Here is an 8,706-nt window from a genome sequence, read left to right on the forward strand (position 1 = left end):
TGACCATCACAAGGTCTGTAACCTGTGCCTCTCGCCCGAGCACGACGAGAACAATTGCCAGGCCTGCTGTTGATCCAAGAAAACCATCTGTGATCGCCGAGCCCAACGACACATCATGGCGCAGCGAGCAGCTCCGGCACCAGTGGACATCTTCGACGAAGGCCCCAATGTCCCAGAGGAGGATTCTGAGGACCTGGCAATCGTGTCCGAAGCAGACGACTCAGAGGACCACATCACTCCTGGTCAACGAGTGAGTACAACTGCCCCTACCCCAACTCCACCCGAAAAAAAGAAGACCCTGGTCAAGACTTCGCCTGCTGGCCCTAGTCGCGACCGAAAACAAGCTTCAGAAGCCCCGCCCCCGGGCCCGGCTCCGAAGATAAAGAGCAAGCCTTCCGGTAGCTCGGGACTGAGCAAACTGTATCTCAGTGTCCCGCAGGCGCCTTCGGCACCGAAGACGGGAGAGCAACCTACTCCCAAAAACAAGTCGGCACCTACTACCTCGACGCCGAAAAAAAAGCCATTGGATCCGAAACCAAAGCCTTCGGAACCAAAAAAGATTTACGTCTCCATAGCCAAGCCAAAGGACCCCAAAACACCTCCTAAGGCCTCCGAGCACAAGTCCAAACCCAGCTCGGACCCAAAGAAGTTGGCGCCAAAAGCGGTTACCGAGGAGGAAGAACTTTTTCGACCGGATCCTGTCGATCCAAAGCAGAAAAAACTCCATATAGACCCCAAAACAGTACATGTGGCTGCTGTTCCACACAAAAAGAGGAAGCTGGACACACAAGACATTCCTGCAGTGCCTGTGAAGAAAAAAGACTGTGCCACTTCACCTATAAGACCCTCTTCTTCTGTCCTTCCACCTGAGCCTGTTCTTTCTCCTAAGCCTGTATCTCCTCCACAGCCTCCAAAACTTCCACCACATTCACCGCTACCGCAGGATGACGATGATGATTTAGGGGGTGTGGGAGGCAACAATGACCCTTGCACTGACCCTGATGACGACACGGACGTACCACCGGACGATTGGGACGATTATAATGACCCAATTAATCCCCCAGACCTCCCGGATCCCCAGCCATATCCAACAAAGTCATCTCCACCAGATAACAATATTGGCTTTGGTCAGCTTGTAAATAGAGCTGCTGTCTACCATGGTGTTCATATGCATTCAGACCCTGCAGACGAGGACTTCCTCCTAGACACCTTTGAACAGTCACATAAAACTGTCCAAATCCTGCCAATGCTAAAAGGGGTCATTAAACATGCCCCTGACATATTCAAAGACCCTGTGAGAACTAGAATTCTTAATCCCAGGATTGACAAATATAAACCTGCCCCCGATGATCCCACCTACATCAAAGGGCAGCTACCTTAGACTGACTAGTGGTAACTAACGCTAGGAAACGTGCCAACTCACAAACCTCCGGTGACGCATCACCTCCGGATAAGGAATCTAATTTCCTAGATGCTTCTGCAAAAGAGTTGCTGCCCAAGCAGCTAATCAGTGGCGCATAGCCAACACCCAAGCATTACTTGCTAGGTACGATAGGGCTCACTATGACCAACTAGAAACCCTATTACAACATTTACCTGACCAATACAAAACCCAGGCAAATGATTTAATTCAAGAAGACAAAGTAATAACCAACGCATCAATCAAGTGTGCCCTTGATGCAGCTGACACAGCCTCTAGGTCCATTAACACTAGTGTGCTACTCCGACGACATGCCTGGTTACGCATCTCAGGATTTAAACAGGAGGTCCAAACAACTATCCTCAACCAGACGTTCAGTCAGGAACAACTTTTTGGACCGGCTGTAGATACCACTCTAGAGAAGATGAAAAAGGACACGGAGACTGCTAAATCTATGGGAGCATTACAGTCTCTATCCACACGTGGTTCCTTTCGTCGCTCTTTCTATAGAGGAGCATCCAAAAACATTGGAATAGACACCGCCTCCTCTTCCTACAAAAACACCACGCAAACATCCCCCAACAGAGGATATTTTAGAGGTGGATACAGGGGAAATAACAACAAAGGGAGAGGCCGAGGTAACAACAACACTCGCGCCTCCCCCACTAATAAACAGTGACTTCCCTCCACTCCCTCCAGACCATTCCACTCCAGTCGGAGGGAGACTCTCACAGTTCCTGCGTGTGTCTGGGATTCTATCACAACAGACAAGTGGGTAAGACAAATTATCCAGTATGGTTGTTATGTTATGTTAAAATTATTTGTTAAGTGCACATACACCAACGGTTTCTTGGCACTCGGGGAAAATGTCACAACAGTGAGCAGAAGGATTGCTTCAATCGGTATAGGCCTGTGTAAACAACCAGGTCTTAAGCTGTTTTCTGAATTGGGCCAAGGAAGTCAAAGACCTAATCTCAACCGGCAGGGAGTTCCAGAATTGAGGAGCAAGAACGGAGATTCTTAGTCCACCGTGCTTCTTTCGCTTGGAGATGGGGACTTTCAACAAATTAAGATGGGAGGATCTAAGATTACGGGAGGGGATATAGCGATGCAAACGTGCCGAGATAAAAATCGGACCAATGCCTTGTAGAGCTTTGAAAATGGTACAACCCATCTTAAAGAGGCCGCGCATGCTCACTGGGAGCCAATGTAGGCTTTTCATAAGAGGACTAACATGATGCCATTTAGGCTGTGAGAAGATCAGCCTAGCTGCCTGGTTCTGAACCAGTTGGAGTCGCTTGAGTTGATAAGCTGGAATGCCCACATATAATGAGTTTGCATAATCCAATCGGGAGATCACGAGGGCGAGGGTGGCCAGGATCAGAGCCTCCCTACTCAAGAATTTACTAATCTTCTTCAGTCTACGCAACTGGAAGAAGCCAGCTGAAACCACCGAGCCGATCTGAGCCTTCATCGAGAGATCATTACTAATAATGATCCCCAGGCTCTTGGCGGAGGCAATAGGCATAGGAGGATTACCAAGTTTAGGGGGCCAAAAATTGGAATGCCAAGGGTTTGCAGTACCTCCTGTCAGGATCAGCTCCGTTTTATCTGGATTCAGCTTCAGCTGATTATTGTTCATCCAGTCACTAATGAAAACCATTGTGTCTTGGACGTTGGCTTCAGATGAGGTGGAGGTATTAATATTAAACACCAATTGGAGATCATCTGCGTGATTAAAAATTTCAATAGAAATCAATCCTTAGCACACGTAATGATTCTGAACAAAAGGTACGTACAGTATGTTAACACAAATAGACATATATATAGAGCAGAAATTAGTCCTTTCTAAGTCCGCTAGGGTGCCCAAGATGTGTTTTGTATCTCTAATATAAGATGGTAAATTTGTCACTAATGGTTTTAGAAAGATATCCACGTATTCAGATATCCTCTCTGTTGGTCCGTCTATTCCTGATATGATGGGTCTACCAGGGGGAAAGGGAAGATTTTTGTGTACCTTAGGTACCGTGTAGATACAGGGATATCTTGGTCGATCTACTTTTAGGTACATTAACTCGTTGTCATCCAGTAGTCCCTGTTCATGCCATCGTCTCAGTTGGTTGTTGATATAGTTAGTTAGCGTCCAAATAGGATTACCTGTTAGAATCTCATAGCAGTCCACCTCATTAAGTTGTGATAATATCTCTTGTTCGTAGTCTGTACTACGCATAATCACCATGTTGCCCCCTTTGTCCGCCTCTCTGATAGTTAAATCCCTGTTGTCACTAAGTATTCTAAGTGCTGCCCTTTCCTTATGTGTAATGTTATCTTTTTTCATTCTAGAGGCAGTATTTTTGTTGTCATGTTTATCTAACTCTGAAATTACCAGTTTATAGAAAAGATCTATATTGTTACCTGCTGAGAATGTTGGGGTCCATTTGGATTTTTCTTTTAAGTTGCTCGAGATACTATAATCCATATTTATGTTAAGGTCTCTCATGATTAAATCAGATGTTATGACTTCATCTTCACTGTCTGTTAGGGATATCAACAACTTAGTGTCTAGTATATCCTGTATAGATTGTTCGCTAGATACCAGTAAGCCAAGATTTTGCTGAGTGTTTTTATTCATACATTTATTCATTTCAAAATGTTTTTTTAGTTTAATGCGTCTTATGAACTTAAATAAATCTATTTTTGTTTCACAGACGTCACCAGGGCTACTGAGACAAAAATTCATTCTTTTGGATAACACAGACAACATTTCATCAGTTAAATCAACATCAGTAAGATTCATAACAGAAACATCATTTATTTTCTCATGTTCTATGATCTGGTTCTCACTCCTGGACATTCCGTTTCTCTTGTCCCCTCGTTTTCCCCTCATTGTTTTTCTCCTTGTATAGGTCTGCGATTTTCTATATTTCCCTTCTTTATTCTCCTGACCTCCATTAAAAAAACTACTCTCATTGCTGGAAATATTGGTAGCGCCATCTGTTCTATCTAAGTCACTATCACTGGTGTGCACAGTGTCTAATGAGGTTGTGCTGGAGTTAGTGGATTTACCATCTCCTGTTTTAGAAGGCATTGTGTTGGGCACCAAGTGATCATACTTTTTGGCAAAAGTAAATACTCTGCCACTGGAGTAATCTCGTTCATCGCTTTTAAGCTTCCTCATCTTGCGCTGTTTGATATCCGCTACATGTTTTTGTATGATGTCCTTTAAGATTACATAATTCTTTTCCATGATTTCTGGAAGATTCAAGTCTTTGATTTCCGTTTCTAGTTTCTCAATGTCTTTTTGTAATTGGGCAACTTTCCTCTCGCAGTTCTCTATCAATATTCCCATGAGTTTATTAGAATTATTATTAAGTTCTTTCTCCCATTCTGCTAGCAGGTCTGCCTCTAGATCTTCATAGGTAGGAATGATTTGGGATCTTAAACCCCTAGGTACTCGTTTTACTTTTATATACTGTTTTAAGGTTGCTGCGTCCCAGCCTGGTTACGCATCTCAGGATTTAAACAGGAGGTCCAAACAACTATCCTCAACCAGACGTTCAGTCAGGAACAACTTTTTGGACCGGCTGTAGATACCACTCTAGAGAAGATGAAAAAGGACACGGAGACTGCTAAATCTATGGGAGCATTACAGTCTCTATCCACACGTGGTTCCTTTCGTCGCTCTTTCTATAGAGGAGCATCCAAAAACATTGGAATAGACACCGCCTCCTCTTCCTACAAAAACACCACGCAAACATCCCCCAACAGAGGATATTTTAGAGGTGGATACAGGGGAAATAACAACAAAGGGAGAAGCCGAGGTAACAACAACACTCGCGCCTCCCCCACTAATAAACAGTGACTTCCCTCCACTCCCTCCAGACCATTCCACTCCAGTCGGAGGGAGACTCTCACAGTTCCTGCGTGTGTCTGGGATTCTATCACAACAGACAAGTGGGTAAGACAAATTATCCAGTATGGTTGTTATGTTATGTTAAAATTATTTGTTAAGTGCACATACACCAACGGTTTCTTGGCACTCGGGGGAAAAGGTCACAACAGTGAGCAGAAGGATTGCTTCAATCGGTATAGGCCTGTGTAAACAACCAGGCCTTAAGCTGTTTTCTGAATTGGGCCAAGGAAGTCAAAGACCTAATCTCAACCGGCAGGGAGTTCCAGAATTGAGGAGCAAGAAAGGAGATTCTTAGTCCACCGTGCTTCTTTCGCTTGGAGATGGGGACTTTCAACAAATTACGATGGGAGGATCTAAGATTATGGGAGGGGATATAGCGATGCAAACGTGCCGTGATAAAAATCGGACCAAAGCCTTGTAGAGCTTTGAAAATGGTACAACCCATCTTAAAGAGGCCGCGCATGCTCACTGGGAGCCAATGTAGGCTTTTCATAAGAGGACTAACATGATGCCATTTAGGCTGTGAGAAGATCAGCCTAGCTGCCTGGTTCTGAACCAGTTGGAGTCGCTTGAGTTGATAAGCTGGAATGCCCACATATAATGAGTTTGCATAATCCAATCGGGAGATCACGAGGGCGAGGGTGGCCAGGATCAGAGCCTCCCTACTCAAGAATTTACTAATCTTCTTCAGTCTACGCAACTGGAAGAAGCCAGCTGAAACCACCGAGCCGATCTGAGCCTTCATCGAGAGATCATTACTAATAATGATCCCCAGGCTCTTGGCGGAGGCAATAGGCATAGGAGGATTACCAAGTTTAGGGGGCCAAAAATTGGAATGCCAAGGGTTTGCAGTACCTCCTGTCAGGATCAGCTCCGTTTTATCTGGATTCAGCTTCAGCTGATTATTGTTCATCCAGTCACTAATGAAAACCATTGTGTCTTGGACGTTGGCTTCAGATGAGGTGGAGGTATTAATATTAAACACCAATTGGAGATCATCTGCGTAGTTAAAAATTTCAACATTTTTATTCCTCAGTGGGTGGATTAAGGGAAGAAGATAGGGGTTGAAGAGAAGCGGGGAGAGAGAGGAACCCTGGGGAACCCCACAGGTGATGTCCCTTTTTTTAGAGGAAAAACCGGCGAGGCGCACCACTTGAGACCGATTTCTCAGAAAGGAGGAAAGCCACCCCAAGGCCATGCCCCGAATTCCAACATTGGCGACACGGTCGATCAGGACATCATGATCAACCGTGTCAAATGCTGCTGACAAGTCCAAAAGAATCAGGGCTTGAGAAGTGCCAGAGTCTGCCCCTTCCCTGAGCACATCCATAACAGAGAGGATGACTGACTCGGTTGAATGGGCAGGTCTGAATCCGGCCTGGTGGGGGTCCAGGATCTGAGACTGTTCAACAAAGGAGCTCAAGCAGTTGGCTACATAGGTCTCTAGGACCTTCCCTAAATAGGGTAGCAGGGAGATGGGACGATAGTTGCTGAGAACTGCAGGATCAGCGCCCGGTTTTTTCAAGATAGGAATAATTGCGGCTCTTTTAAAGGAGGCTGGAACCGTACCTTGTTCCAACGAGTTGTTCAAAAATGATCTGGGTGGGTCAGGGCATATAGTGAATGCTTCCCGAAGAATATGAGGGGGGCAGCAATCCAGGGGAGAGCCTGAGGTAACCCTATTTAGTAATGTCAAGAAGGTCTCCTCAGGGATAAGAGGAATATGGTCAAGATGATGTAGGCTCCGCTTGCTATTGGCATCATGAGAGATACTAGCCTTAATAGTGGCTATCTTCTCAATGAAAAATGAATTTAAAGAGTCACATAGAAGTTGAGAGGGGACAGGTTTAGGCGTGACTCTATCGGGTTTAGAGAGTTGCTCCACTATAGAAAAAATCTCTGGATTTGTTGGAGGCCATTATTGTTTTTTGCGAGAAGTAATTAGTCTTGGTAAGAGTGATCAAATTTTTGTATTCTTTCATCAACAAACTTTTTTTTCAGAGAGATAATGGCAGCGCCATTGACGTTCAGCTTGTCTAAGTTCCAGTTTCTTTAATTTGAGATCTTCCGAGAACCAACGCTGAGCGTCATAGGGTTTCACAGACTTGATTTTTTTTAGGGGGGCGACTTGATCACTAGCTGACTTCAGCCAGAGTTCTATACTCGTTGCCTGGGTCTGGAAATCTTCTAGGCCAGAGGGAGCCGAGCTCTTCAGATATGACCGGAACTGGTCCAGGTCTGCTCGTCTCCAGTTCCTAGATAGTTGGTTCTCGATTTGTTGGGGTTTAGGAGAGGGGATACATCGGAGAGTAAATTGGATCAAATAGTGATCGGACCATGCGCACGGGGATGTTGAAAGGGTAGAGATCTCCAAATTGGAGGTCCAAACTTGATCCAAGATATGCCCTTTTATATGGGTGGCTGTCTTCACATGAGGAGTACAATTCATCCCTGTGAGTAGGTCGGTGAATTCTCTTGAACTAGGACTCTCCCGGTTATCGGAGGGCCAATAATTGAAGTCTCCAATTATGAGGATTCTGGCATGGTTAATGACAAGATGAGAAATCATCTCTCCCAGTGCTTGTGGAAAGTTGGGCATATTATCAGGGGGTCGGTAAAAAAGAGCACAGATAAAAGGTGACGGTGAGGAATCAAGTTTAGACACAGACCAGTGGCCTCTAGGCTAGAAAGCTGATGTTCCTTGCGGATAATGGCCGCAACCCCGCCTCCGGCTCTCCCCAAAGGATGGTTAGCCTGAAGGATATAGTAGCCATCAGGGACGGCTGCTAGGATGTCTGGGGCAGAGTCATCGGTTAGCCAAGTTTCTGTTAATAAGAGTAAATCTGGGGCTTCTGATTGTAGCAACAGGGAAATTTCAGCTTGATGTTTCACCAAGGAGCGGGTATTTAAATAACAAACTGTGAAACCTGCAGTTTCCAGGGCCTTAGAAGGAGTGATAGTAGATCGCAGTATATTTTTTCTGGAGTGCTTACTGCCTGGAACTTGCAGCAACCCCACCCACCATACCACCCAAACAGCGTCCAATGTCCACGGAACACCTCACGCTCTTAAAACAAGAAGTTCTCTCACTGCTTCAAAAGCAGGCAATAGAACTAGTTCCCTTACAGTATCAAGGAACAGGGGTTTACTCGCTGTATTTCCTAATCCCAAAAAAGGATGGGACCCTACGGCCAATACTCGACCTCAGGCCCCTCACTCTCTATATCCAATCAGATCATTTTCATATGATCACTCTCCAACAGGTCCTCCCACTACTTCAACAAGGCGACTTCCTTGCCACCCTAGATCTCAAGGACACCTACTCCCACATTCCCATACACTCTGCTCACAGGAAGTATCTAAGGCTCATAGT

This window comes from Triturus cristatus, chromosome 11 (assembly GCF_964204655.1).
Source record: "Triturus cristatus chromosome 11, aTriCri1.1, whole genome shotgun sequence".
NCBI classification, from domain to species: Eukaryota; Metazoa; Chordata; class Amphibia; order Caudata; family Salamandridae; genus Triturus; species Triturus cristatus.